This window comes from Xenia sp. Carnegie-2017, unplaced genomic scaffold (genome assembly GCF_021976095.1).
Source record: "Xenia sp. Carnegie-2017 unplaced genomic scaffold, XeniaSp_v1 HiC_scaffold_23, whole genome shotgun sequence".
Lineage (NCBI taxonomy): Eukaryota > Metazoa > Cnidaria > Anthozoa > Malacalcyonacea > Xeniidae > Xenia > Xenia sp. Carnegie-2017.
In genome coordinates, this window is record NW_025813486.1 from 10,863,328 (window position 1) to 10,872,876 (window position 9,549).

Below are 9,549 nucleotides of genomic sequence, written 5' to 3' on the forward strand. Positions count from 1 at the left end.
GAGCAGATACGTGGACACGTCGTTGCTTCCAAGTGCTTTCTAGTGAAATCTAAGTGCATTTCGCTCGGTCTGTCTAATCCTCACTTGGAGAAACGCCTTTTCCAGGTAACCAGTGGGTAGAACGGGAGAGAATCGTGATCTAACGAGAATGGACCAGAAAAGATTTTGCAGGCAGGGGCTCGGATTGAGGCAGTCATTCAGAGAAGGTGAAATTCGTTATTTGCTGGACGAAGCATCGTACACAATTCGCAGCTTAGTTGTCTCAGCTGCGTTATTCACCACTGCTTTGTGCAGTATATAGAACTCCTTCCAATCACCTTTTTTGGTGCTTTTTCAATCGCCCTGTTCTCATACTGTTGTAGAGTGACGTCATCAGAGTCTTAATACGAATCGCTTCCTTTTAGCCCTTTCATCAATTTTTCCAAACGACAACAACTCCCCATTGCGTTTGTTGGTAGAGGTGGTGATTTGATTTCCAGGGTAAACTTGTTTCGTACGATCCTTCTTGGCTTCGGTGAAGTTGTTCTTAAAAATCTTCATAAAACTGTTGTTGATCGTTTAGCACTAGGACGTCAAGACACATAATTTATCAAAGTCAATTTGTGATGTTTGGGACAGGAGCATGTTCGTTTTTTCTAGCTCAATTCCAGGACTGAGAATCATCCATCTCAATTTTGTCTTTGCTGCAACCGATTCACCTTCCTTGTCGATGAGGGGTTTGGTTGCACTTTTACTTCGTGCATATTCACCGTTTCCGAGGACGACGTGAATTGGCAGTTGAAGTTTTGTATCTTTCTCGTCCATAACCACTGAATCAAGATGTTGATAACGCTTTATCAGCCTTTCGTACCCAGGGATAAAACGAACAGCAGCACAATTTTGTCAACTTTGCTCAGTCCCATGACCACCTCGTACATTCCGTCATGGTTGAAATTAATTACTACGTCATAAAACTCTACTTTTGCGTTGCGTGATGTGAGAAGCATATCGATCTTTTGATTTGTAATGTCACATTGTTTGATGTTAAGATGATTGATTAATTGAGCTGAGGCAAAGAGTTCCCGGGGCCAGTGTCCCATTTATCTTCACCACAACAACAGGAAATATGCACTTGACGCTGTCACAATCCTTCATCAACTTCTTATCGCATTTTAACACATTATATAATTTTTTTACAGCATATGAATTCTTATCTATCCATGGTTTAGCAATTGCTACTGAGACATCTAAGTATTATATTATCAAATTTGGGTGAAAAGCGATTCTTAATGTTTAAGCCACATTATACAATTTGATATGATGCTTTCAAAAGTACTTGGTCAAATTATACAAATAACAAATAAAATAATGACTCATTAGAAAGAGCTTCAAAAAGTGCCAGTGTTTTTCTTCAAGTCTGCTAGTGGTACTTTTAAAACGTGAGTGCGATGATGCACTATTGACGGCCATGACATCTTCCTCAGAATCTGTATCTTCAATTGGCTCAAAAGCCAACGGTTGAATCAACCCAGGGTCGTGTTATGATATTATTTCTTCTTTGCTTTCCTCTTTTCAAGAATTTAAATAGCTATCGCTTTGAAATTCGTTTAAAAAACCTATTTTTTCAGGTTTATAGCGTAAAGTAAATAAATATCCCTTTATTTGTTACTCAACCAGGGCGGATCCAGGATTTTTTCTTGTCAATCAAAATGGCCGGAGGCGTTCGCTGCCTAGGGGCATCAGGGGGCATGCAACCCCCCTGAAAAGGAGTTTTTCAAGAAAATAGCTTAAGATAAGGAACTGAAGCCGTTTCGCTCAATATCAGAGCTCATCAGCATGACTAGGATGCATTTGATGAATGCACTTTATTTTCACTGTTGCATCCGACATTTACGGCCAGGTTTTTGCAAACCCAACTTAAACAAATTCTTTATGATGAGCCACGATAATAAGCAGTTGTGAGCATGCTGATTATTACTAAAGACACACCATCAAAACACGAAACATTCCTTAAGTCCATGACAAACGCGGAATGTATTACACAGATCTTGCAACAGTAGAAGAAAAAAATCTACATCTTTAAGCAAAACAAAGTATAGATTTTCCAGTACAATACTTCATATGAAATAAACTTCGAGTAAAGTAGAAAACGCTTATGCTTATTGAAGCATCTGATGTACGGATTTTTTTTCAAGCAACAATAGCTTTCGATACAAGTTAATGTTTTATGTAATGGAATGAAATGGATTGAAATAAAAAGGTTTTCTCTTTCAGCTAAAAGCCAATTCAATCTTCCTTTTATCCACTGCAAACCAATCAATAACTTTTCGAATATCCAACTCTACATCATTGTGAATGTAATGCAACGATAAACCATTTAAACGAGTCTCAACCATAGTATTTGACTATACTCTTGATGTCTCTTTAAAGCTGAAAATGATCTCTCACATTCACAAGAGGTTACGGAAATGATTCCTAAAATTCTCAACAAAACTTTGATATTCTCAAACCCAGGAAAGTTAATGGCTTTTAGGGTTAAACTAATAATATCAGGAAGACTATCTTGCTCCTTAGATTTCCAATACGTTTCCCACAATTCAAGCTCCCCATCCAAAGCAATAGGATTTGGAAGATCATCAGTAAACATGGTAGCAAATAAAGTGAGCTTATCCTGCCAGCGTGCGGATCCAGACTTGGAATGAGAGAGAAAAGAAATTAATTTGGATGGAATTAGATATAAACCATAGTAAACATTAGTAGAAGATTTGGAGAATCTTCTGGCTAACTCCAAATTTAAATGATCAACTACAAGAATCGTGATAGATCTCTTATAAAAATCTGAAATGCAGTCAGCAGGGATGTTGCTGCAATTTATCTGACGATGACAATTAAGAGGTTTACCTTCTCCAACATTGACCTTCGCTGCTAAGTTAAAAGCAATTTTGTACCAACTAGTATGATAGTTATCGATATCATTACGTATGCATAACCTACGTTTTTTAAAGAACTAATCAAATGCAAACTATCTGCAATATCGTTACTAGAAGATTGGAGTAATTGGGTAACAGGAAGAGTAAGGTCGAAAAAGCATCTTGTTATCACGAGGCAAACAATGAACTCAAAACTAGCTAGAAAGTGACAGAGAGGGTCTGCTTTGCTGGATGTTTCTACATTGCTGTTGCGTTCAAGATCGTAGTACATCTTCTCAATTGTGAAAACGATTGGAAAAAATAGCTCCTTAAGCGTGTCAAGACTTTGAATGCGCTCCACCCACCTAGTTTTGCTAGCACTTTTTAACCTTTTTTTTAAAGAGTGTATGCAATATTTGGTGATATTGAATTCTTGTAGAAGCAGCCTTGTATCAGAAGAGTTGAAAAAATTTGCGACTTCTTTTACTCTTTACAAGAGATCTCTAACAGACTGAACAGAGCTAGATGAAAAAATGTTTAAGTTAAGTCCATGGCTATAGCAATGAGTGTAATTGGCTTTTTTGTTTAAGCGCTTAATATGTGCAACAAGACTGTTTTGTGGCCAGAAACAGCACCGGCACCATCGTAACCTTGTCCACGACAATCATTTATGTCCAAGAAGAGATCCTCGTTTAAGCATTTTAAAATGACAGAGGCAAGATTCTTCTCAGCTAAACATTCACTGAAATGAATAAAACGAAAGAAATTTTCTCTGATATTGAGCTCAGAATCAATAAAACGAAACACAAGTGACATTTGTTCTTTATGAGAAGTGTCCCAGGTCTTATCAGCAATGATCGCATAATACTTGCTTTTTTTAACCTCAGAGACAAGTTGTTCAATTATGTATTGTCTACAGCACCTTATTAACTCATTTTGAGTGGTTTTGGAAACATAGGAAGCATTATTAGGATGGCCTTTTAAGTGAACCCCTAGAGTAACATCGCCAGATCGAACACGGTAGTTAAGCAACATCACAAAATTTCCTACACCTGGACACGAGTATTTACCTATTTTAGGGTGATATTTGGAATCATCCCGATGACCAAGTAGAGGCTGATTTAATTGATCCGAAAGAATGACCGTTTTAACTGCAGGACGACGATAAGCTAAAATCTTATTTTTTAAATTAGAATCTAATACCACATCAATTGCTTTCATTTTACCTGAAGATTGGGAAAGAAAATCCTTATACAAAGCTTCCGTGTCATAATGTAGCCCGATACTGCTTTTTCATGGCGTTTAAATGCTGCCTTAGAATCAGGCCAATATCTAAGTGGTTCAATAAAAAGCTTTTTGATCTAACCAAGCTTATTTGGAATTCTGTATCCAAACAAAACACAAGGAAGACAAAATACACCATCTAATTTGTGTTAGTAACATAACCAGGAATAATCTTGCAACCAGTCAAACTGAAACCATCTACCATTAGCAGTCTGAGAGTGGTAATGAGAGAGTTGTCCCCAACAAGCACCAAAGAAACAGAACTACGGCACTGCTCGCGTATTTGTTAACATACGGTACGCATATGAAACGCGTATGATATGAGAACGATACGCGTATGATACGAGAACGATACGCGTATGATACGAGAACGATACGCGTATGATACGAGAACGATACGCATATGATACGAAAAGGATAAGCGTATGATGCGAGAATGATAAAAGGATGCAACGCTGTAATACTTGAGAGAACTTTGTTGATCGTAATGAGCAGGAATTTTGCTCTCAAATTGTTAAAGGGGTTATATCACGAATTTTAGCCCCCCTTTTTTATTAGCTTAATTGAAAATTTGGATTATTTGAAGAACTATGACATGTCGCTGGACTTAAACAGATAAATATAAGTTCCTTAATTTTGCCTCCAAAGTCGGGTACTTTTTGCGAATTTTTTACGACGCCTTATTGATACTTGTGACGTAGATAGTTGAACACGTCTGTTTCCGTCAATATAATATTATATTATAGGAGGTGATTTTGTTGTCGTTTTTCTTGTGTTAAAAACAAATAATGACAGTATTTTCAATAAAATATTAAAAAACAAGTTGTCCTGAAAGTATGGCTTCAAATTAGTGCTCAGATAATTCGAATTCGATGTCTGAATGCGTATCTGATTCGAGCTCGGAATCCGTGGGTTATGTCGAGCATTTAAACGACTTCGCATATGACGATGAACCGCTCGCAGGAGATGGTGATGAAGTGCATACTCCAGATGATCCCGATGGAATTCTCCTTGCGACCTTAGAACAACGAAGTGATGGCGTAATTCCACTCGGTGAATGGTAAGTTGTTGTTTTCTCCTGTTTGTAATATACATAAAGTTACTTTATAAACCACAATGCTCCCACGTTTCAGGTGTAATTGTCAATGCTGTCATACCGATTTGTTAGAAGGCGCATTAGAGTACAGATGCTGTAAGGAAATAGGACCAGCTTTGCAGAAAATGACATTCGATGGCAGCATTGAGAAAATATCATGCACAACACAGCATGCCAAATTTGGGCCTTTAGTTCATGAGGCTGTCCTTGAAAACGTCGGGCCACTATTGAGAGATAGGAATGGACGTGCTTATCGCCGCCAAGCATCACAATCATTAAATATGTAAGATTGTAAATTGTATGAGAAAGAATGTTATCATCAACATTGTTTCATCAACAATAATTAGTCCAACCCAGGGGCGGATCTAGAGTATGTCAAATCCGTCGCGCGACTGATGTTTGAAACTCGAAAATTACCTATTCATATTAGTTAAAAATTCATTAATTATTCTTACTTTATTATCGCATTTACTTCGTGATAAAAATCCAGCTTTATTTATTATTGAAAACTAATGACTAATCCAATGAATATCTCCTTGGTAACCAGATCAGTTGAATTTCAATTGACCTGGAATAACCGACTGATAAGCGGGGTGGCTTGACTGGTTCGACATATAAAGGAGTCTAAGAACGCCAGAAACGCTATTTTATTGGTCAATGGCCAGATCAGTGGACAGTCTGGAATAATCTCGACCGATAATAGGGTGGCCGGACCTATAAGGAGTCCAATTGCTATCTTACAATTGGTTCATTTGAATTTTGTCTTACTGTGATTGGTTTGACCTATTTCGACTGATAGCCAACTGAACTAACATAGTCAAGCTCACTGTCTGAATTGAATGTTTGATCGTTTCATAATAATTTTCTAAAGCATGATAGAAACTAAACTACAATCAGATGGAATTTATGGAAATCTTTACAAATTCATATGTTGACATGAATGCTGCTTTCCAAACTGGGAATTTTTCAAGAGGGCGAAAAATTTATGGATGAATTGTAAATGCTTGGCAAAGACGATCTCGCGAGCGACATTTCAGTCATTGATGTTCAAAAGCAAGCCAACATTGTTTTGAGTTTTATCAGCAGAAATTTACATCCAAAATCGTAAGTAAAGGACAACTGAAGTGTATGCATGAATGTAATATATCAAAGTCAATTTATGCGAGTGTGTGATGCGATTTATGTTAATATGGCGTATGGTAAGCAGATAGATGCTTCTAAAATTGTTGTTGCCGAAGGACTTTTAGCTATGATTTCTTTAGTGCTTAGGGAATCGTGACCGTATATGGCAGCGAAATCCTACATTCCTGCAAATATATTTCAATGGCCAAAAAATCTGTAGCCATAAGGCGCCATACTGTTATTTACTTTATCATAAACAAATGTTTGGGGCTTTTCAGTTTATGATCATTGATCATTCAATCATTAGACAGTTATACTACATATTGTTTAAGATTTGAGAAAACTAACATTGATTACATGAGAAGCTGTTTACTATAACCTGTGATTTTGAGTCTTCTGATCCATGAAGCTTTTTTTTTGACAATTTGACTGGAATGGTATTAAACCTTAGTATTTCAGATACATGAAATATTGTCCCATGTCACATATTGTCCCCTTTTCTAACTGAACACCTCATGTAGAGATGTAAAGGTGTGTTAATCTACGGCTCATACCAGATTGTTTGCCATAAATTCCAAAGGGCTATTGATGTATGAAAAGCATTTTCTATAAAGTAAAAATGTCTTTCTATGTATGCAGATAAACCTTGAAATTTGGCAAAACAGCAAAGTATTTTTCATGATCACTAGGTAATTTTTCTGATGATCATTATAATTTCTAAACTAAATTATTTCAGATTTACATTTAAACGAGCTTTGATCATATGAAATGATATTTATCATAACCAGTAAGCATAACACATGAACCAATTTTAACATTCATGTAATTATATAATTAAAGACATGTTGGTTACATTCTGTTTGTAATTGATAATACAATGCTACTAGTGATTGCTATATAGCACACCTTGAAGAAGATAATAGTCAAGTGAAATGCCTAATAAACATTTATGGCATTCAGCTGTCCTTATCTGCAAATTTTCACTCTGATAATTTTTGCTTAAGCTTTGGCAGAAAAAAATTTTGAGTTTTTCCTCAAAAGGTGAATTTGCTAATACTGATGTGGAGATGGGTAAAGGGTTACAATAAACTTGCATGGTTTGAAGTCTGAGCTTTTCTATATCTATGAACTGTCACTTGTAGTACCAAATTTCTAACTTAACTCATTACATAGAGATTTGAATGGGGTCTCTAGGGGTCTATGCCTGACAACTTGGTAGAAATTTTAAAGGCTATATCTGTTTTTGAATATAGCATTATTGTAAAATAAATTTTACGTTCCTAGACATGCTAATGAGCCATATATTTGGCATATAATGAGCCTAAATATTTGGCAAAACATTCAAGTATTGTTCACTTCATTTTTTTTGAAAAACGTAACCAAAATGTGTTGTATTTATGAAAAAACGATGCCCACAAAATACATTTTGTAATGCTCTGAAACGCTGAAAATGGCATTTTTAAGGCTCTGAAATTCAAAATTTCTCAGGAGAGATTGCCTCAGACCCCCCCCAGGTGCGGAGCGCCTCCGATGTTTTATGACTGATGTTTGAAAAATCCTAGATCCGCCCCTGGTCCAACCTTTTTATTTACTTCAGGTACTTGAGAGCTGTGGCATACAGATGGTTGATGCGATGGTTTTGTGGGTCTATGGGATGGGAGAATACTCGGCCTTTACCTGCTTGTGTTTACCACTTTATTCGGAAAGCATATCCAAGTGGTAACACAAAAGGTTACATACCATCAGAGGGGCGATGATGGAAAGGTCTTTTAACTTGTGCACTGTAGAGACTGTTGGCCTTCTTTGCTGAGTTTAGAATGGTCAGGAAATATGCCTAGATGAAAACCAAAGAGGAGATACATGGATGCACTATACGGTAAAGAAAATCTTTTCTTCAATGTCAGTTTGGGAAAAAAAAAGAAAAATTATATGGAATTAAATCATAGCATAAATGTAAAAATGGAAAATAGCAAGCCACATGAACTTATCTTATAAGGTCTTCACACTTGAGTGCACTGCATCCACAAAGGGCATGTTGAGCATTAAACTACAATAAAAAATTATTCATGAAAATTAATTAGTTGCACAATCGAGTGAGATAGTCATCTTCAATCTGACAAGTATACATACCATTCAATGTTATATTAATACTGTAATCATCAGGAAAGGTGTGTATATCAGTGCCCAGATAGGGAGGCTAGAGGGTACTATCACTTGCCTAAGGTGAACCCTCAGGCTGGTGGTGGGAAGGAGGTGCCTTACTTCTCCATTCCAGACAGGCTCCAAGCAATGTCTGACCACTGCCCTATCATCTACCAACTTCAATTTATTCTTTTTCAGTGAAGCATTGACCTCGAGGATGTCCTTTCATTGGAGCTTTGCATTTAGTACATTTGCGCGTACTTTTATTCCCAGAGCTATTTAATATTTGATCTGCATCATCTGTTAGGTCTTGTAACTGCTGTCTTTGCTGTTCCACTAAGGAAAAAAATGCAGATCATTACATCCTAAAATAATTGTAAACAATACCATTATCCCATACTTACAGCACGGATAAAGTGCAGCTTAAAGTCTTTTATACCAGCTTAAAGTCTTTTGTAAAGATGTAAGTTTTTTCTTAAGACGATGGCACGATTTACATGGAGACTGGGATTCACAAATATCTTCACCAACTGCATGTAGTTCTTCTTCAAATGGCGAATCGTTTGCTTCCCCAGTGCATACTTCAACAAGCTCAGCTCCATCACTAGTAGATGGTACTTCCTCATCGAGAGAACATGTTTCCTTCAGCGATGGCTTATGGAGAGTATGTCGAATAATCTACAAAACTTATATCGAATTTATATGACAAAAGAAAAATTAACATAAACAAGCGTAAACTTACTTGTCTGCGCTTTCGATCGGTTATTTCGTCCTGTGATGGTTCAGGAATCCCAGCCACGTCTATGGTTGGGATAGCGTCTTTCTTCAACCTTCTTTTGAGCTTGACTTGCACGCTCAAATTAAGGTCAAAACAAGAATCATCAAAATGCGCAGAACACCGACAAGAGGTAGAGGAAGCCTCAAAACCGGTCTATGTTTACGCACAAAATTTACCCATTTTCTATGTCTTCGCGGCTCTGTTTCTTTTTTAGGAAACAGATGCATCGACATTCCTTC

At 36.9% G+C, this 9,549-nt stretch overlaps 1 long non-coding RNA gene across 1 annotated transcript; it reads right to left on the reverse strand.

Moving 5' to 3' along the window:
• Positions 1-8,198: 8,198 nt before the first annotated feature.
• Positions 8,199-9,291, reverse strand: LOC124449804. The gene is made up of 4 exons (XR_006949606.1): positions 9,275-9,291; positions 8,937-9,210; positions 8,521-8,868; positions 8,199-8,437 (listed from the first exon to the last, which is right to left on the reverse strand). It is a non-coding gene; the product is annotated as an uncharacterized LOC124449804 (long non-coding RNA).
• Positions 9,292-9,549: the final 258 nt, after the last annotated feature.